Source organism: Mirounga leonina, unplaced genomic scaffold (genome assembly GCF_011800145.1).
Source record: "Mirounga leonina isolate KUSES-001 unplaced genomic scaffold, KU_Mleo_1.0 Mir_151, whole genome shotgun sequence".
Lineage (NCBI taxonomy): Eukaryota > Metazoa > Chordata > Mammalia > Carnivora > Phocidae > Mirounga > Mirounga leonina.
In genome coordinates this window covers 88,916,497-88,938,666 of record NW_023270377.1, presented here as the reverse complement: position 1 = coordinate 88,938,666, position 22,170 = coordinate 88,916,497, and the positions used below count along the sequence as shown (strand labels likewise).

The window sequence follows — 22,170 nt, the reverse complement described above, 5'->3', positions numbered from 1 at the left end:
CTGGTTCTGTCGATGAAGACTTCTGCTTCTGGCACAGCTAAAACATTCTGTCCTGTAGAACATGGCTCTTGCCACTCCCCAGCTCACAGTCCTCCAGTAGCTTCCGTGTGAAAACCAAAGTCCTCACTGTGTATGGTCCAACCCTGACCACTTGTTTAGCATCAGCTCCACCAGGCTCCACTTGCTCACTGGTTTCAAGCCACACAGGTCTTTATGCTGCTCCTAGAACAAGCCAAACAAAGGCCTCTCAGCGTCTTTATGATTTTCGGTCCCTTCTACCTGGACCCCTCTTCGCCATCATTGCATTTATGGCTGGCTTCCTCTTTTCATTCCGGTCTGCACGTAACTGTCACAACCCCAGAGAGACTTCCTTGGCCATCTCTCCTCCTCACCTTGCCCTATTCATCACTCATGTATCTAGAAGACTGCTCAGCAGGGATGGAATGAATTAATGACTGAAGGCTGGAGATGAGAAGGGAAAGCGAAGTACCAATTCTGAGCATCTGCAGGCTTTATAATCATTCTTCAGGATAGTCATGTTCTCACCATCGCACACATGGGCTAAAGACTCACAGGCGAGAAGTGGCTGCCACTGCAAAGTCACAATGTCCAAAGTCACGAGTATGATCTTTCCCCTCAGCCTGCCCTGCTCCCAGTGGATCCTATCTCAGTGAATGGTGGCAGCATCTTCCCCATTGCCCAAATTAGAAAGCCAGGAGTCTAAAAACAAAAACAAAAACAAATTAAAAAAAAAACCCAAAAACCCAAACCAGGAGTCTTGCTGGGGGCACTCCCCTCCCTCACTGCCCATGTCCAATTCATCAGGAGACTTAGTGACTTGCCTCCCAAATATCTCTCAAGTCCATCTGCTTCTCACCATCTTTAATAACACTCTAGTCCAAGAAATCATTACTTTTTTCCTGGATCTTATAGTTTTTTCTACCTGGTTGACCCTCTTTCCCAGGCTTGTTCTCCAACACCCCATCCTCTTCACAAAGACCTGAGCAATCATTATGAAATGCAGAACTGATTATGTCCTGTTGTCCTTCCCTTGCTTAAATATTTCAATGATTTCCCATTGTTCTTAGCACCCTACTGAAGTCCTAAATTTGGCCTGCAGTTTGGGTACCATCTTGCCCTTGCTTCCTTTCCACTGGTTTCCACTCTGCTCACTGTGTGCTGGCCAGTCTGGCCTTGGGCCATATTTCTAAATAATCCAGGCACCTTCCCAGCTCAACCTGCATTCTCCTATCACCCTCCTGCCTTGTCACCTGGTTGTGAATAGGTAAGCTCTCATCCTTTAAGTTTCAGCCCAGTTATATTTCAGAAACGTTTTCCGATCCCACAGGCTATGGACCGAAGTGAACCTTCACAGAGCAAGTGGCTTCTTCATCAGGGAGTTTACTACGGTTGCAACCAAGAGCTTGTGAACTTATGCCTGTCTCTCTTACTAGATTATAAACTCCTAGAGGCATACTACACATTTATCTTGTGGGTGTTATTCCATCACTTAGTATAGAGTTGTGCATAGAAAGCACTCAATAAATATTGTTGAATTAATTAATATGACCTCACTTTGAGTGGTGGACCTGCTGGGGTTAGAACTTGGCTTTGAACCTAAGGCTGTCCAACTCTTAACTACACTAATGTTCTTTCAACCAAGGGGCCAGAGAGAAGTGGGGGATTGGAAAGTCTGCCTGGAAGCTAGGGCTGGGAAGCATCTACCGCGGGGGCCCGTCTCGGCCCAGGTGTTTGGAGGCTGCTTGCTGTGTTCTTCTTCATCCCCGTCAGACTCTTAGACTGCTTAGAGTCTCACTCTTAGACTTTACCTTTGCTTTTTCACTTCTTTCAACTTTTAAAGCCATGACAGAATATCACCTTTCAGGAGGCACACTGCCTCATTTGGAGCTGGTAAGATAAGGGAAGAGAAAGCTTAATTGATGGTGAGTGACGAGGTAGATGCTCCTGTGTATCCGAAACTGAGGTGTGCGAGCCGAAATTGGATTTGCGGGGTTAGTGGCAGCTAAAACAGGGCCACGCTGCTAAAGAGCAGCTAAAACCTGCTCGTTCACTCATTCACTCATTCAGTCACTCCTTCAGGTAGTGATAGAGCTCCTATTATGTATGAGGCACTGATCTAGCATGAAATATACAGCAATGAAAAAAAAAACAGCTGGCACTGTCCTCATGGATCTTATATTGCAGTGTGAGAAAGACAATAAACACATAAAAATTAAGTATCTCACAATATTAGATGATGGTAAGCACTTTGAGGAAAATTAGTGTAAGTTAAGGAGATAGTAGAAAGGGAAATGGGGCTAGATTAGTTTATATTTATTTATTTATTTAGGTGAGTTTAGATGAGTAGTAGGAGAAGGCCTCTTGGAGGAGGTGACATTTAAGCAAAGATCTAATGAAATAGGTCACACGAATACAGAAAGAATTTTCCAAGCAGAGGAGGTAGGTGATATAGGAAAAAGTTTGGCTCACACTTTAGTTAGGGGAGGATACATGTTTTAACAAATGTTGGAGGAGGTCACAGAGAGTATACGAACACTAGATAACCTTGGAACTGGACCCCAGCAGTCAGAGACTCCTCACTCCCTTCCCTATCCTTGAAATGTGCGTTCTGCTTGCCCTCTCCGGTCCTGGAAACTGTCCAGGGACACAGCCTCAAGACGACGATGTGGTGCTGAGACTATCTGGATGGTATACATGACTGAATCCAGTTAAGACCGCTATGTAAACTTCTAAGATTTGACAAGTGGATGCAGAGATCTACTTGTCATGTGGCCACCCAAGACAAACCTCGTAAATAAGTTCCCTGCTTATTAAACCTGCCACCTACCTCTCTGGAGTGACCTGCCTCTCTCTTTGGCCTCTCCTGGCCCTACACATGGGCTGGTTTTAGATTATACTGGGGAATTTCCTGAAGAGATTAGGACCTATATGAACACCACCCGTGCCCATCATGGAAACTCAGTGGTTTCACACAGAAGGTGCTTATTTCTTGCTCATTGCAGAGGCCAGTGTGGCTCTAGGAGATGTGCTTCCCCATATTGTTTCCGGGACCCAGGACCCTTCCCCCGGGGGCTCTACCACCCTCTAGCGTCCTGAGTCCTCTGTATCCCATTGGCAGGTGATGGAAATGGGTTATATGGGAGGTTTCTACTGGCCAGGTCTGAAAATGGCACGTTTCACTCATTTTCTTGTTTCATCAGCAAGAACCCAGTCACATGCCACTTCTACCAGCACAGGAGGCTGGGAAATACAACTTAGCTGTGTGTTTGGGAAGAAGAGGATCCAGGTTTGGGAAGCAGCTAGCCCATCTCGTTCCAGCATACATAAAGGACATAGAGGAGCCAGAGTGACTGTTGCTGAGGGAAGACGATATTTGAGAGGTGGGCACGTGCTAAGGCAGGTACGGTTTCAAGTCATAGAATGGACTTTGTGTTATTTTCCGGAGTATGTCGGCATGATACCAAAGGATTTTAAACAAGGGAGTGATATGCTTGGATTTCAATTTTCAAAAAGAACTTGAAAGCTCTTCGGAGACCATAAAGTAGGGACAAGAAAGGCTATGATGATAATTCATGGAAGAGGGGCTGAGAGCGGGGACTAAGTCATGGCTGTGGTAAAGTGCTGAAAATGGTCTGACTGAACAATTTTGAAGGAAAAGCAAACAGGAGTTACTGTTAAATTGAATGTGGAGCCTGACAGAAAGAGAGGAATCAATAAAGTTTGCTCAGTGTTTTGTCTGAGAAACTAGGTAAATCATTTTGTCCTTTACTGAGATGGCAGAGACTGGAGAAGGAGGAGGGGACAGAAATGGAGACTTCTCTTCTAGACATTGTGTTTGTAACGCCTGTTGAACAGCCAAATGAGGCTATCAAGCAGGCAATTGCAGATGGGAAGCTCATGATGGGAGGAAAGGGTGGATAAGGGCTGGAGATATAAAATTTGGGGTTATCAGGGGGTGGGTATATGAAACCATTAGGACGTCCCTAATGTCAGTAAAGAAGAAAGAAGTTTGAGGACCAAGCTCAGGAGCATTTCAATATCTAAAGCTCAAGTCACAGACTCATGGACTCAGAAATAAAAAAGCTCTAAGTTGTTAATAGGTCAAACCTCTCATTTTTTCAGGGAAGAGACTAAGCTTGAATGATTCCATTGCTTACCTAAGATCGCATCATTTGTGTTCACGGAATTCAGCTACAATCCAGATGCTAATGGCGACTTACTCACTGCTTCCTCATCTATCTCATAATCAAAATATTAATTCCTGTGGTGAAAGATAAGAGAGGGGACTCAGTGAGATGCTAGAAAAAAGGAGGGAAATAAAATGTGCTGGAGAATATACTTGCCCCCCCCCCCCCATCCTGCTCGTCATTGTTCTAATCACTGTAGAACACATTTTATGTAAAGGTTAAAGTATTAGGTCACTTTCATATTATTTCAACTCTGAAGAGACTGAGAGAGTACTGAACAGTAACCAATCCTGAAACACATTTCAGATGGAAGGGGGGAAAATATGATGAGCTATTGGAAGAAAAAAAAAAGGGAAAACTGCATCCATTGTCCTTATATAGAAAGCAGAAGTTAATCAGTTTTGCCTTTTTTTCTGAGAGTTCTGGATTTGGGCTGTGGTTGGGGATTTGGGATGAAGGAAGGGAAGGCAGGTCAGACACGTGATGGAAGTGGTGGGGGAGCCCAAAGAAGTAGCATAGTCTCAAGGGGCTGGCCCCATTTAACCATACTGGGAAGGAGTCAAATTAGGGGACTGAAAAATAATACAGATGATAGTGGAAGCATAGATGGCCCGGGAAGACGATATCCAGAATGATAAAGAAACTACATATAGTGAAGAGAAAGATGAACCTTGCCAAGGAAGAGAGGAAGAATAACCCCATCTATCTGCTGTCTTTTTACCATAGTGGTTGAACCGTGCAATGTTGAATGGTCATTTTCTGACTCCATCATCCCTTCTAGATTTACTAATTGGCAATCTACTGTAAGGTGAAACTTTCCCTTCTTCTTTTATTTATTCATTTCTATCGGCATGTACTCATGGCCTCCTATTTTACTCAAGGGGTTGCAGCATGTTACAATGATTCTTTATTTTCATATTCTAATTGTCCCAGGCTATACCAATGGGAGCCCCTTTAAACTGATTTGTGTGGCCTTTTGATGTCTCCATCATTCTTGAGTGTTTCATTACTTTCTGGCACAAAAAGTTTTAGTTTTACTTTGTATTTTTCTTGTCCTAGTCCCGGAGAGAGCCATTTCTTCAAGAAGCCCTGGTTCCTTTTAATGGAGGATGGTATTAAGAAATCTAGATCTAACCTTCAGAATGTTCTTGCTCCTAGAGCCTCTCATAGGGCAGCACTAGGAAATCTACATATATATGTAGACATATACATCTGCATCTCTTTATCTCTTTGTCTATCTATCTATCTATCTATCTAGTACAAGGTGGTTCAATTTAGCACTATAACATTTATTAGCAGTCCCCTCTCCTTAATTGTAACTTCCTTATCTGGCAATAAAATACCTGGCTTCCATTATTCTCAATGTGTTTATTTATATGCTCAAACTCCTGACCATACCAGGTGAAAATTTGACCCTAGACACATTGCCCCTCCTATCATACCTCAAACCCCACTGAGCACAGTACCCCAAAGCTTGGACTCAAAGAAGGGGAGGAAAGAAGTCCCCTGTGTCTTCTAGGAAAGGAGTCATTGAAGGGGTTTCTCAGATTTGTTGTCAGCTTTACTGACACGTATCTACTATATGTTGTCAGTTGCCCTACTTACCCTCTGTGGTTCCTCCTCTATTACCCACTTTCACTGCCTGCAGATCCACCTGCCAAGGCCTCACTGTTACAACTGCCACAGGGTGCACAAGAGCTTGCCTGTCAGGAGCCAGTGTTGCTCAGTGAGCCCTCTGCAACCATGGGGCACGGTACTCACCTGCACTTCTCTGCCTTGGTTCACCACTCAGCCCCAAGGCCACTCAGCTTAAGCTCAGAGGTGCAGGGTTCCATCAGCTTCTGGCTCTCACCAATGCCCTGATGACTTTTCAATGTTCTCATTAAATAACAAACACTAACAAAGACAGTTCTGTCTGTTCTTGCCTTTACATTTTTGTCGTAGAGACTCAAGTGTAGCTTATTGGCTGAATGGGGAATGATGTCCTTCTGCTCCTGGTTTTCTAACTTCCCCCTCAGGTTTCCCCATCCATTCCCACTTTTACTAACATTCAAATTCTCCTGTCTTTTCTGAATAAGAAAATATGTGCCAAGTATATTGATGAATGTGAACAGGTCCTGGAAGAAAGAGGTTGGAGACACATCTGGTCTAGAGCTCTGCCAATCCCCAGTTAGGTCCCCATCTCCTTGATCTGATAATCTCTTCTACTTTTAATACTCAAAGGACAGGCTAACAACAGCTCCTAAAGAATGGACTGGGTAGCTTCTTATAACTGGCTGGGTTCTGTGGAACTCTCAAGAGAAACATTCCTCTCCAGAGCTCTGTCAACCGTATGTGACTCACACACTAGAACCAGGCTGAATGGAACAACAGAGGTGTGGGGATTGATGGATCATCCTTGGATCATACTATGAAGGTGGTCAGTTTCCATATTTTTTTCACTTAAAGCACAGCTCTGCGTATGTCCTACATTTCAGACAGTGCTGAGTAATGATGTTACAGAGTTGAATATTTATACTACCACTATTAATAAATCATCCTTTTCCTCAATAATAATTCACTGCCTAGTTTAAGAGACAAACAAATGAACAAATGATTGCAATGCATTATACCTGGTGAGGTGCCAGGAGTATGATAGAAATGTAGAACAAATAGGAGCTGGCAGAGACGGGTGAGAAATTGCTCTCAAGACGAGGTCATGAGCATTGGGAGGACAGCAGAGTTAGTCAATATAAAATAGAAATAAATAGAATACATACCATATAATGGAATATGAAGAGCATATAATAGAAATAAATAGAAAAATAGAAATAGAAATAGAAAATAAAGGTGACAGAGAACTTGACACCTGGAGGCGAGGGTGTTAATTAGCAAGAATGTCAAGAAACAGCACAGTCATACACTAAGGATCTGTTTGTTGTACAGTATAAATTGGTACACTCTTCCTGGAGGGCAAGTCATATTTCAACAGTCTTGGCCTGTGACCCAACCAATTCTACCATTATGAATATATCCTAGGAAAATAATCAGAGAGGTATAAAAATATGCACAAAGATGTTTATCTCATTATTATTTTTAATAGCTATTTATAATAGATAAAGTGCATAAAGTGAAGAGAGATGTTGGGATATTTCTTTCTCTGTTTCCTTCTGCTCCAGGCTAAGACTCTGGCGTGTCTTCATCCCTTTGTGGTTCCAGCTCTTATTTAAAACATCTCTTCTTCTGTAGTAGTTCCAACTCACTGGGTTTGTGTAACACTGTTCCCTTTCCTTCCCCTTTGGGCCGAAGAATAGTAGGCATTTCCCACCGATGCCTTCTCTGGGTACCTCAATATCCCTTGGTAGCTCCTCTCCCCTTGCAACACCTCCAAAAATAGTCCTTTTATTAAATTTTCTTCAAAATACCTCCTCAGGGTATCTTCTGTTTCCTGCTGGAATACTGACTAATAGATACATCACCTAGGCTTTTAAAGAACCATTTTGAAAGGTAGACTTTTAATAATTCTAAGATTATCGTCCTAAACGGATGGACCCAAAAGGTAGTCCCTCTTATTCTCAATTGAATATAACACAAGTAAGTGAGCCTACCAGGGGTCAGGAGCTTTTCTAAGTGATAGGGAAGAACAATGAACAAGAACAACGAAAAAAAGATCCGTGGTCCGAACAAGTTGACAGTCTAGTCACAAGGACAGTGCTTTGCTTATACAAATTATTTATCCCTTCTTTACCATTGCATCTACATTGTACCCTGGCCAGATATCATGTAACTAAGGTTGCATCTCAAGACAACATCTATTAACAAGCACATGGTCTCTAGACACAGCTGTTGTGCTATAGACTGTGTTATTCATTACCACCTCATAGAAAATCAAGTAAAAATAATATTTGATGATCTGTAGTTTCATAGACCTGTCCTTGGACTAAGGTGCTAATATTCAGTGTGGGATCTTCTATGTTGATACTCAGACAGGATCTATGTATGAATCAGTTGGGAAGTTTGGGGATGAAAGAGTTAAAAATTTTCAGTGGGGGAAACACCAGGATGTGTTTTTGAAATGTTTTATCCTTCACTTGTTTATTACACACATATTATTTGTGAGTGAGTTAATTGCATTTTGTCTTTTTTCTCCTCACCTCTCACTGCAGTGAAGAGAAAGGTGACCATTCTTTTTTTTTTTTTTTTTTAGATTTCTTTATTTGAGAGAGAGAGAGAGAACAGGGGGAGGGACAGAGGGAAAGGGGGAGAGAGAATCTCAGGCTGTGTCCACACCCAGCATGGATCCCGAAACAGAGCTCAATTTCACAACCCTGAAATCATGACCTAAGCCCAAATCAAGAGTGGGACGATCAACCAACCGAGCCACCTAGGCGTCCCAAGGTGACTATTCTTTCATTTGCAGCTGATAGAATTTTATTAAATTGAGTTAGAAAAGACCTGAAGAAACAACTGTTTTTGATTTTTACCAGAAAGAAGGCTACAGTTTATTTCTTAACTAAAGTTATCATTTTTGGTAAATGTCCTCCATGAGTAAAAATGCTTTATTGTGATATATTGAAATATGATAGCATTAAACTGGAACCTTGGGGCCAAAACATATGGAACCTTGGGGCCAAAGCAAATGGAACTCTGCATGTTTAGGATGATAAATATATGAAAGTATTGAGTGTTTGTGTTGATAGTAAACCTACATGATTTGTGTTGGGGTTTGTGTTGATAGTAAACCTACATGATTACTAAGAAAATTGGTGTGATCTTGGGTGACATTAACTCAAGAAGAGCATTGAAGATGACTGCTACAGGGTAACTTTTAAAAAAGAAGCACAAATACATTGTACTGCATTTGAGGAGAGGCATGGGAATGGATGAGGAGGCCTGAGAGTATGAAACATGGGGAACATGTGTTTTGGCTGCTCCTTCTCTCAGTTTGGTCCTCTGCAGAGTTTCTCCTTGCCTGCAGTAGGGGGTGTTTGGACCTTGTCCAGCACCCTATGGCAAGTTTTAACTAGGCGTGTTTGGTCTGCTTGTTAAAAGAAGCTAGACCCTATTTCCCCTAGAGCTGAAGTTTTGCAGCACTCTATGATCAGTAGACTTGGTGTGTGCCAGGGGTTTGTGCTGGTCTTCTGGGGGAGGGGCCGGCTGCGCAGATTTTAGGTGGCCCTGCCCTAGTGGAGATAAACCCGCAGGGTGCAGGGGGGTCGTGGCTTAGTGTAAGTGGCTCCAGCCTCCACTGGGGGGGTGCCGTGTTGCTCACTGAAGTGGGTCAGTGGGGAACATGTGAAGGACAAGCAGAAAAGACAAGAGAGGGCAAATAAGAGAGAGGTTTTTGAGTTTCATAAAGGTGGTCATGTTGATGAGTCTGCAGATGTGTAGTGTGGAAAGCAAGCACCATGACTACTGGGTGAGGGCTAAAGATAGGCAGAGAGGGGAAAAAAAGATGCTTTTTTGCAAATAACTTTTTTTCCCTTGGCATACATTTTGAAAACAGTTCGTTTTGTAGACTACATCAAAAAATAGCATTGCCAAAAAGTGGACAATCGGTTCTTTATTGAAAGTTTGTTTGGTGAAGTTCAGCTGTCTGATTTCCTCTGCTTTAGAATCAATGATTTTGAGGTTCAAACTATTGCAACCATGCTTGTGGAATAAAATGTTGAGGATCCCAAAGCTCACCATTTTATGTGTTGAAAAGAATTAAAAATAACCTTTGTAAGCTACTGTTCACCTGCCTTTGATGAACTTGTCCCAACAGGATCTTCTTTCATACCATCATTTTAGATGATTACACAAAATCCTATTGCATAGATGTGCCTCATTTTTCTTAACCAGTGTCCTATCTGAAAATCTCCGTTGTTTTAGTATTTCATATTAGTAATGGTGCTCCAGTGAATATCCTTGTTGCTCAGTCTTTGCTCTTATCTATGACTTGCTCCTAAGCAGTCCACTAGCAGGGTCAAAGAATAAGCAAAACCGTAAAGGCTTTGAAGATATTGCCAAATTGCCTTCAGGAAAGGCAGACTATGCGTACTTTTCTTTCCTGTATACCTTTTAACTTGAATATCAAAATCTGTTTTTAAATTTCCAATTTGTTATGTGAAAAAAAATACCTTAGTTTGTATTAATTCGATTAATGATGAGAAAGAAAACTGTTTTCACATACTTACTGTCATTTTTCTTTCTAACCTTCCTCCTGCCATCCCTCTTAAGTTTTTTTCTCCTTCTTTCATCCATCCCTTCCTCCCTGGTCCCTGTTGGCAAGATTACATCATGATGCTTCCATAATAGCCCAGATCACTTACCTCCAGATTTATATTACATGAGAAAAATAAAACCTCCATTTCCTTAAGCCATAATAAGTTGGGTTTTCTATTAGGTGCAGCTGATAATATTCTCTGTCCATATTTAATTGTGAAGACCATAATTTGGTTATTGATCTAGAAGAGGTCTTTAGACTTAAAGGGTATGAATGCCTGTTTAATAAGTTTTGTTAATCAATGATACTGTAATAGAGCTATAATGGGACAGATGATGACTATGCTTGCGGTGAACATAGCATGATGTATAAACTTGTCAAATCATTAGGTGTGTACACCTGAAACTAATGTACCATTGTGTGTCAACTATACTCACATTAAAAAAAAGTATTGGCAAATATTTTTATCTTTTTTGGGTGGTCTGTTTCAATTAGCAATAATTGCGCCTCGGATAAACCTCATTGGCTACGATACTGCCACTGCACAAAGCTGGGTGGTCTGTTCCAATATTAAAACATTCAATTATCAATTTTACCATCTTTCTTTATGGTTTCTGCCTTGGTGTCATATTTGGGAAGACCTTTAGCACATAATCATTTACTTATATTTTCATTTGAAGCTTGGCTTCATTTTCTGCATTAAAAAACTAGGATGGCATATCCATATTTTCCCCTCCCACACTCATGGCAGACACTGCTAACTGAATGTACCACTCAGTTTATTAGCCATTAGACCTATCTGGGCCTCTTTTACCAAACAATAAAGTTTCATGTAGCATAAAACTCATTTGCTATTCTTGATTTATAGTAGTTTATATTGTTAAAAAATCCATTCCTGTAAGCCACCTTAAATAATTTCTTGGACAAGTTGGAGCATCAGTAAATTGAGAGATAGACTGATCTACTAGTATATTAACAACATTGGTCAGGCATCACTAAGAGCAGATGACTGCTATTAATAGTTCATAGACCAGAAAAGAAATTGAGAAGAAATTTTTTTTTTAATTGAGTAGCTTCCAGTTTAACAAGAAAGTCAGTACAATTCAAATGATGATATCTCTCAAATGACAAAATCACTCTTCCATCTAAGGGAATCAAAAGCAATTATTTAGACAGGCGCATTTTCTTTTGGCCTCTTGCTTCTACTGTATATGCTAGTGTTTGGGTATTCTAAGTCTTTGTGGAGGAGTCTGAACACCTGGGTATTCAGAACCATGCCAAACTTATGGGAGGATATAAAGGGGAGATGAGCCTCTCTGCATAATAGTTCAGAAATAGGAAGCAATGATTCATGAATTAGAAACAGTAAGTACAAACCTTTAGGGAGCAATAAGTTCTTCAGCAGGATTCAATAAACTAAAACTAAAGGAAACAGTGTCCATGGACCCTAGAAGTAAATTATCAGGATTATGGCATTTGTGAGTCACGGAGATTTTTCTTTGACCTTCAGTTTGGCTCATTCTTTTCCTTCTTCCTCTTGTAACTTACCAACCTCCTATTTAACATACAATATGCTCATGCTTATTAGATTTTCCTTCTTGCTTTTCTTAGAATGGCAAACAAAGGGGCAATGTAGTTGTGGATAGACATAAAATGTAAAGGAAATACTTTTTTAAAATATGCATTCTATAGTTATTTTCAAGGTTTAATTTATATTATTGGGTCCTGAAAGGAAATGCCTAGAAAACCTCTAAAAGCTTCTCTCTGGCTAGGATTTGCCACTGTGTTGCTAACCGAAGATGAGTGGCTGGCTGGTCTGATGTTATCGATGGTGATACCACAGCATAAAGTAGGAAGAAATAAATGGGACTGGGCTTCATTGGTTTAACCTCTAGAAGAATCATGGAGCTAAGAAGAGAGGTTGTGGGAGGGGATCAATAGTTGACAAATGAAAAGAGTCTCGGTCAGTTGGAAAGGACATTTATTTTCCCATGACGTAGCAGAATAAATCACTAGTAGAATCCCACATCTCAGGATTGTCTTTTGCAAAATAACGCTCTCTGTTTTTCTTTACCTAAAATCTTTGAGTACTACAGTACAAAGTTTTTTCCTATGTTGAATAATCAGGGAAAATAGAAATACACCACCTAAACTGATGCTGGAAGGGAAGCGAATCTATCATCACCATCATTGTCCTGATCAAGTACTTATGCAACATATAAAGTATGTGGAACAATGCTAGGGATCATGGAATCTGCTTAATACGATGTGATTCCTGTTCACATCAAGTTGTTTTCCCCCAGTAAGGTAGCTGATAGCCCAGGAGTAACATGTGGTCTCTATGTTCTTTTCTATGGAGAGATTTATCTGAAATCATTATGTTTCTCTCACGTATTCTTTATGTAAGTCAAATTTATCTTTCACATTAAGAGGACTCTTGGTTGCATATAGTATAAATCTATTTGAGCTATTTCCTGGTTTATTCTGCACTTGCCATTCCCACTGTCTATCAACCCAAAGTCATTTTGGCTAGTGGTTAGTGGCTGCCATTGTGTTTCTCTATGCTCTGGGATGCTGAGCCCTGGGGACTCATTCTCTTGGACTATCTTGTTGATCGACTTCTGGTTGGGTTCGGCAATAGGAGGCGCTGTCAGATATGAAGGAGGGCAAGAAGAGAGCAAGATCTGGATGTTCATTTCTTCCCTCTGTTCTTCTTTGAGTTGGTGGCTGCATTCTTTTCACCACCACACCCACCAGGCTACACACAGCCCTTTCTTTACTACTCGAGCTCCGGCTGGCAATCAGCGTACTATTTCTTTCCTTATTTCTTTAGCCTAATGATGGTGATGGCTTCCAGCTGTTGTGCATCTATCACGATATTTGTCAGCTTTTAATGTGTTAACAAACAAAGGCAAAATTTCAGCAGCTTAAAATGATAGACTGGTTTTTTGCTCATGTAACATGAGGGCTCTGGGTCAGCTGTGGCTCAAATCCTGGGTGTCTTTTCATTCCAGATCCCTGGCTGAAAGGATACAATGTTTTCATGATAAAGGGCAGAAACTCAAGGAAGAGCCCAACCCAAACCCCACAATTACATGTAAAACTTCTGTTTGGCAAAAGTCAAGTCTACTCACATCTGAGTGCCCAAAGAATGTAACTTGACTAAGCTTAAAGTCAAACAAATGGGGATATACGCTTTTCCCACCGGATTCTTAGACTGAGTGATTCTGCTTTCTCCTGGGACTCTAATACAGTTATCTCTAGGGGGGAAAAAAAGGACATTTATTACAATGATATATAGAGTAGACTTACTGAACCCAAAGGCAGAGATTGCAGCCTGCCCTGGAAATAAACCAGAATGAGAGACTTAAGTACTCTCAGGACTTGCCTTTTCTCTTCTCTGTTCCTTTCTGTTTGCTTCTCTCTTGCTCTTTCATAGGATAACTTCATTTGCTTCTTTACCTGTATGTTAGAAAACATCATGGCCAACAGTCTTTAAGGGTAATATTCCACAATGAACTGTCTCTTGGTCCCAACTCTAAGTTCCTAGAGAAGTCTTCTGACTGGCCTAGTGGGCAAAAGATGCTCATTCCCAGTGCTACTGAAACAATCCAATGGGCAAGGTCATATTGTACAAAATAGCTGCTGGGATCCAGCAATGTCACTAGGTCGATTATACCAAAATAAAATTGTTAGGAAAAGAAGGGCTGGCAAGATCATCCACTAGGTGCCCACTACATCTGGACATCATTTTAGTTAAAAGTTTTCCTTTTGTGATGATTATTTTGTTAAATAGCTTTTATTCATTAAGTAAAATTAGTTTACTTCTGTTTAGGGCAATATCGAGTCTCTACTTAAAAGAAATCTGGGCTTTATATTATGAATATTATGAAGACAATTATCTCTTGTTTTTAAAATCTTTGATTTTCTTTATACAAGACACTATGTCTACATTTAAATTTTTTCTCAAATACAGAAAGAAAGGATACACCTTAAGTAGATACCTCTCTGCAGACACCTGAGAAGTCCAACTACCAGTCTACCTGCATATACAGTTTTGAGCCTCGTAATAAGGATGTTTTCACTGATACCAGGTAAGTTTGGAGATGGATTTTGAATAAAAACAATGAAGTCTAATCATTTGCACTGACTTTGGCATATCCACAAGGTATAAAAGTATTGGTAGCAAAAAAAAAAAAAATCATAAAAAAAGGGTTGTGCTTTAAAGTTCTTGTCATCCCTTACTGTTCACAATCTATGTGATACTTACTTTAACCTCAACACCACTATGAGCCAGGCATATAACTTCATTTTGTAGATTAAAAAAAAACCCAAGCTCAGAGAGGTTGAGTAATTGGTTCAAGTTCACACAGCTACGTGTGAATTTGCTAGTGGCAAATTCAAGTCATAAATCCAGGTTACGCTAACTCTAAACTCTGTGCTTATTTGTAAAGTATCTAGGATTGTACTGGACCCATAGCAGGCATTGATAGACATTAGCTCTCTTTCTCTGTAAAGACTCTCCCTTCTATAATACTATGATTTGCATGGTTCTTTCAGAAAATGAGTGGGGTGGGACTGTCATAATGACAGGCTCCACTTGCCACGTTAGATGCCACAGGGGCTCTGAGAGTGAGTTGGCTTCCTGGATTCTACTGTGAGTGGGATCCTCTTAATTAAGCTTTGTAATATATTCTTTGACACAGCAAGTTCTGCAGAACTGTTTTATGTTTCAGGGACTAGAATGCTTCTACACTCTATTTGTCATAGGGTAGAAGACAAAAAGAGAGAAGGCAGAGGGCTTCCCATTACATGCTTAGTCCCAGGGTATCCCATTTTTGAGTTCGCATTAAGCCATACACTAATTCCTACATGGTTTGTTCAGGAAATGTTCTTAGTGTCTTTTTATTCCAGCCAAGAGTTATGTTTATAGATAAGATATAATGCTTTATTTATTAATTACCATGCTAGACATAATTACAACTACATAAAAGCTATTCACATATATTCACACATACCCATATATGTGGATAAAGATGAGAAGGAAAATAGAAGAATAGATTTATCAGTGATGGAATTGTGGATAGCATTTTTAATTTTAAAAATTTGGGTATTTGAAAGTGATTTCTGAAATTAAAAAGGAAACAATAGCAAAGAAATGCATCATAATGCTTCAGCTAACCAGAATACACACCAAAGGGAGCATCATGGAAAACTGAAGAAAACATTTGTAATCATTTCAAACACTCCAAAACATATTAATATATCTCTGCCAGGATACACAAAAAGTTTATACTATGATTTTCCTCTCGAGATGGGAAAGGCTGGCTATAGAAAAGGGGTAGGAGAGAGGTCTTACACTGTCTACTGTGTCGATAAACTGGGAATTATAAATCCATGTAAGTGGATTACTAACAAAAAATAAAATAGAAAACAGACTTCTTCCCTGTCTCAGTGGGTGAAGTAGAATTAGCATGACCCTTAAATTGTTTCATTCTAAGAATTTTCCATCACTATTTTATGTGGGTCATTCTTAACACCAATTTTTCAAGTAAATAACTTCCTATGTTATCTTTGAATGCAACTTATCATGTATATACCACTTAAAAGGCAATGGCTTTATCTGGGCATTGTGGGACATTCAAATTAAGTACAAAATGTAATCTCTGGCTTTCCCAGAAAGATTTTCTTTCTAGGACACATGAAGAAGTACAAATAATAAGACAAGCTAAAACTGTGTGTACAGAATTATTACTGCAATGCCTAGCATAGACTGAAAGACACAATTTAAACAGATGGAGATCAGAATGGGCTCGAGTCCACAGAGAAGATTTTATGCAGTGTTTGTATTCGTTAGGTCAAGCTGAGGTGCAGTAACAAATCCAGCCTAATAATTCAGTGACTTCAAGGGGGATATATTGGTTTCTTTCTTTTTTTTTCTCTTTAAAGAATTTCTTTATTTATTTGAGAGAGAGAACGTGAGAGAGGTAGAGTGAGCACGCGCACAAGATGGGGGAGGGTCAGAGAGAGAGGGAGAAGCAGGCTCCCCGCTGAGCAGGGAACCTGACGCGATGCGGGACTGGATCCCAGGCCCCTGACATCATGACTCAAGCCGAAGATAGACACTTAACCGACTGAGCCACCCAGGCGCCCCTATATTGGTTTAAGTCTTACGTCGCAGTCCAGGGTGGGCTTTTTGTTAGCTGGGTGGCTCTATTCCATGGTTGGAAGGGCACTCAGACTGGCAGTTGCTTTGCCTCCTTCACTCTTCAGTATCTCAGGACCCTCGGGTCATCTTTCTGAGGCAGCCAAAGGGCAGAGGGCACAGAGACGCCTGAGTGCACTGTTATTTGAGTCTATTCCTGGAATGAGCACATCCCTTCCCTTCCTCCCATATTCCATTAACTGTAGCTCACTGCATGAGAGGCAGGGGCACACAATCTAGCTGGCCAGACATGTACTTGACCTTCTAGTGCAATGGGACAAGGAGGAAGGTCCATTCTGGTGGGCCGCTGACAGTCTCTGTCACAAATGTGGGGAACGTGGATGACTGGGAAAAATAAAAAAGAATGAATGGCTTTAGCCAGGCAGGAAGGACAATAACAACCATGCTGTTAAACCTCATCAGGCCTCCATTTCTTTATCTAAGAAGCAAAACGTATTCCAGATGATTTCTAAAATTGTTTCCAGCTTTTATGTTTCTGTAGTTCTGGGAGCTAGCATTCAATGGGCATTGCGTTCAGCTGGAGCAATGTGTTCATGTTAGAAACGGTGCACGATAACTCTTGTGTTATGTGGGAAGAGTGGGTCTTGACTAATCCTTATATTGCGCTTGAAATTTTTTAAAAAATCAAGTGACAGATATTGATCAAGTAACCACTCTATACCAGCTAGGTGATGTCGAGGACACAAAAGAGTTAATTCAGTCTTTTTGAGAATAGATTACATACTATTTATGAAGGAGCTGAGCTGGATGAAGAAAGGGGAAGATTAAAAATGAAGCAGAAGGTGGGGCGCCTGGGTGGCTCAGTCATTGGGTGTCTGCCTTCGGCTCAGGTCATGGTCCCAGAGTCCTGGGATCAAGCCCCGCATCGGGCTCCCTGCTCTGTGGGAGGCCAGCTTCTCCCTCTTTCACTCCCCCTGCTTGTGTTCCCTCTCTTGCTGCGTCTTTCTGTCAAATAAATAAATAAAATCTTAAAAAAAAAAAAAATGAAGCAGAAGAGGTTACATGCCTAGGATTCCGGAGCTCACCATATGGGGTAGGAGATGAAGGTAAATATAAAATGACCCTTTATCTTCTATAAGATTTTTGTGAAGAAACACATCTCTAAGGAGACCTTGTTTCCCTATGATTTGTCTCTTACAACTGCACATATTACATTTCCATTCATTGAAAGTTCTGATTAATTAAACTGGGGTTAACTGTTTTTACTGCAACTAAAAATGCATGACTCCATTCTCTATTTTATAGACCAATTAATTTAAGATTCTTTATAAGGTAAAATTGGACCTTCAGGCAATTAAAGTATTTCACACAATTTACCTAGTTCTATGAAAATATATTTTCAGGTGTTACAATCACTGGAAAATTCTGCCAAATGTGGCGTTTTACTGCTGTTAATTCTTAGCCAGTCATACCTCTAATATATCCCAGGACTCTTATCTTTGGATATAATCGCTCTATCCTGACTTTATTTTTCTATAGTGGTTAGTTTTTAAAAATTTTATGTTCATAGGGAAATTAAAACCCTGGCGGTTTTGGAGGGAGAACATTTCATTTGCCTCCTGCATCGTGTCTTGTTATACATTCACTGCAGTTATTTTCGTTTTGTCTTGAATATCAGTTTCAATTACTTTTTTTATGTATCAAAACCTGAGATTAGGAGTCAGGAGACCCTCATTTCAGTTGGGTCTGCCACTTACTACTGGGCATATTCTTTACTATGATGTGCCTCGGTCTCCTTCTCTGTCAAATGAGGGAGCTGAACTACAAGATAGGCAGGTTGCACTCTCTTTGAAATATTACTCTTCTATATCTTAATATTAGGTTGATCACTTTTTATTTGATTATCAATCTATTATTTTAATTTTTGTTGTTAAAAGGGTCTGTTCCTTTATTTATTCATTTATTTATTTTTGGGGAAGTATTTTCAGAAGCTTACTTGAACCAGCATAACCTAGGATGCTTATTAAGATGCAGATTCCTGGGCGCCTGGGTGGCTCAGTCGGTTAAGCATCTGCCTTCAGCTCAGGTCATGATCCCAGGGTTCTGGAATCGAGCCCCACATCAGGCTCCCTGCTCAGCAGGGAGTTTGCTTCTCCTCTCCCTCTCCCCTTCCTCCCTGCTCGTTCTCTCTCTCCCTCTCAAATAAACATAAAAAAAAAATCTTAAAAAAAAAAAAAGATGTAGATTCCTATAGTCAATGATATTGTAATAGCATTGCATGGTGACAGATGGTAGCTACACTCATGGTGAGCATAACATAATGTATAGAGAAGTTGAATCACTATGTATCTGAAACTAATGTAACATTGTGTGTCAACTATACCTAAAAAAAAATTTAAAGGTTAAAAAAAAGATGTAGATTTTCTATAAAAAGTATATGATCCCTGTAGTACATTCACTAAATCAGACTTTCTAGGGAAATACTTCTCTTAGTTGTTAAATGTATATACAGGTCACATGCAGATCTTGTTAAAAAGGAAAACTCTTAATTCAGTGTGTCGGGGGCTAGGACCTGAGATTCTGCATTTCTAACAAGCTTAGAGGTCACACTGCGGATCTGCCCACCGCACTCTGAATAGCAGGGCTCGCTCTGGGAACTGTTACTGCAGCTCCAACCCAGCAGAACCATGTCTTGAATGAAGACAGAATTAGCCAGATTGTGGAATGTTTAAAACATAGCAATCATGCCTAAAATGTAGCACGTAGCATCTGAGTCATATAAAGTAAAGAAGAAAGGTGTTGCAGAATGAAGATTAAAGACTATCATGCAATATGTATCAGGTGCTCTTATGGGTGGTCGTATCAGAGAACTACATCCTTTGTTGCTGTTATTCTAATCATGAGAATGTATCGCAATCCAAGTACCGAGCAGTAAGAAGAAAATTGTTCCCTTTTTACTGATTGCTGCTTTGCTGCGTGCTGTCCACAGGCTCTTTCTCTCATTTCCCTTCCACAGATCTTATAGAGTCTGTGGCTGGTGTGATCACATTGTTCTTAGTCATGGAAATATGGTCTCTCTCCTGATTCAGTGTGGTGAGTAAAAAGATTGTTTCTGCTGAGGGTGAAAAGGTCTTCAAACTAGTTTGCTTTCTAGTAAGCAGCAAGCCTGGAGAGCCCCCAGAAAGACGCCCAACATCTCCCTGAAGATTAAATTTCTGCTGTTTTTTTTTTTTTAACTTAAAAATTTTTTTATTGAAGTATAATTGACATGTAACATTATGGTAGTTTCAGGTGTACAATGATTAAATTTTCGTTTTTAAAAGCATCTATTCTTTAACTTTTGAAGAATTTGTAATTGAGTATAAAGTTAGCTTACATGAATGTCCTTTCCCTCAATTGCAATATTCAAAGGCAAAAATGGTTTTGTAGAAATGTATGCATTTGCATGTTTAAATGGGATCTGATTTATATTGTGCCAAGTACCATTACTGACAATTATGTAGTCTTTGAAATGAAATTATGACTTAAAAATGCATGTGGCATATGTTCTACTCCAATTAAAAAATATGCCTAGGGAAACTTTCTTTTTTTTTTTTAATTCCACAAACCCTGCTAAAATCTAAGAATTGTGTAAACGGTGATCTCCATTTTTACCCTTTGCATGGATATGTTTATATCACTCAACATTTGAACATCAGAGAGTTCTTAATCATATTTCATGTTGTAATAATAATATTAATTAATATCAATCATAATAGAAGCTCACACTCGTGGAGTTCTCACCAGGTGCCAGGCTATATGCCAAGTACTTTATATGAATTATCCTTTTACTCTACATTAACATCTTCATAGCCAAGGTGCTTTGTTTGATATATACATAAGGAAAATCTTAATGCTCACTTGGTGTTTTACACACATACACAAAAAACCCTTGTGAGAATGAAACCAAGAAGAGTCTTAGAAAAAAACACCCTGAAGTCATGTGACAGATTTAGCAAATTCTTTTTATTTACATAGAAATGTGTACACATACTTTCTCTGTACACAGAAAATTCCAAGTATATATACATATATGGTTCCCACATATTTTACAATAAATAGTATTTTAATCCTGTTTCTAGATGAAAATAAAAAGATGCCTTAAAATATTTCACACCAACCACAAAATTACAAAAGCACCTATGAACTGCAAGCTGTACTACCACACGCTAAGCCTAGTACATTTTTTACAAAAGACAAAATCAAACACTGTACAGAGATCACCAGTAAACAAAGGAATGGAGATGCAGAATAGAGAACAGAGCTGTTGGCTCTTCAAACAATGTAGTAAGAGCATTTTTGTTGGTTAGACTGGTCTTCTTTCAGTTTAATGTTTTACTTCAACTGATATTTTACAAATAAAGGGGCAAAAGTGAACACCTACTGTAAAAACAGTAACCACTCCTTGAGTCTTAAGAGTTCTAGAAACCTTATTAATGGCCAGCCAGACCCTCTTTCTGTGCTGATGCAAAGTTCATCCAGTTCTACGTCACAGGATGCCTGTTCACGCCCCCCTCCAACCCCATCCAGAGAAGATGATAAGGACTCCAACTGTGAAGCCACATTAATTTGGAAGTGATTTCAAAAGCCTGGTGAGCCAGGTATCTTGGTTGTTAGCACTTAATAATCAGTCATGTTTAAATATACTCTTTATTTCCACATAGAATTTGATCCCTCACTCAAATAATTAACTAAACACAAAGAGGACTTGAACTGGGAGGCTAGAAATAAGGAAACCATAATCCTGGAATTTTGTCAGTCCACTTCCAATTTTTCCCCCCTGTCCTTGCCTAGGGAAGAGTCACTTTCTCTCAATTTCAGAGATGACCTATGTGTGTATATAAACTCACACTATCAAATGAATAGAATGAGGTTACAGGTTATAGGTAGAATACAGATCTTACGGTATTTTTGGCAATCTCACGGCATTGAATTTGGCAAAAGAATCTAAAAACATCATGATCTTCATGATTGTGGGACTGACTTAAAATATATCCAGATTCGCTTTCCCAATGAGTCAATATTACTACTCGGATGAGAATCCTAAAGATGGTGACCAACACAGGGCTAAGTGTCTAAGTCACACCCCAGCCTCACTCAGATAACAATGTGTTTAGTTCGACTGGGCACTGCAACCGCGCACATGAGTTGTGAAACAGATTTACCCCTTCATCTCTCATATCAATAACAGCACAGATGTGGGGGGAGAGACCGCGATAAAAAAAGAATTTGATGGCAGAAATGTGATTCATCTATCAAATGCAATCTTTTCAGTTACTTTACTGAATCTGCTATTTTTAAGGTAACCTTCCAAAACATATTTCAAAGGCAGGCTCATTTCAAGAGCAAGCAATGTTTATCACATGCATAATTTGGTTCTTTCTCATTACATGTTGCTAGCATCGATGCTGCTTTTAGAGAAACAACAGTATTTCTAGGACTTAGCCATCCTACATGAAAGAGATGGCTTCACACACAGTTTGACTTTTTGGATTAAGGTACGACCGAAACAAACGCATTTCACGTTTAAAGGTGTTTCTTTCTCTTTTTCTTTCTTTCTTTCTTTTTTA

General features: G+C 39.8%; 1 non-coding gene across 1 annotated transcript; it reads right to left on the bottom strand.

Annotated features, from left to right (window-relative positions):
* Positions 1–10,810: 10,810 nt before the first annotated feature.
* On the bottom strand, positions 10,811–10,947 carry LOC118012797. Its single transcript, XR_004679841.1, has one exon. It is a non-coding gene; the product is annotated as a U4 spliceosomal RNA (small nuclear RNA).
* Between the last annotated feature and the right edge of the window lie 11,223 nt (positions 10,948–22,170).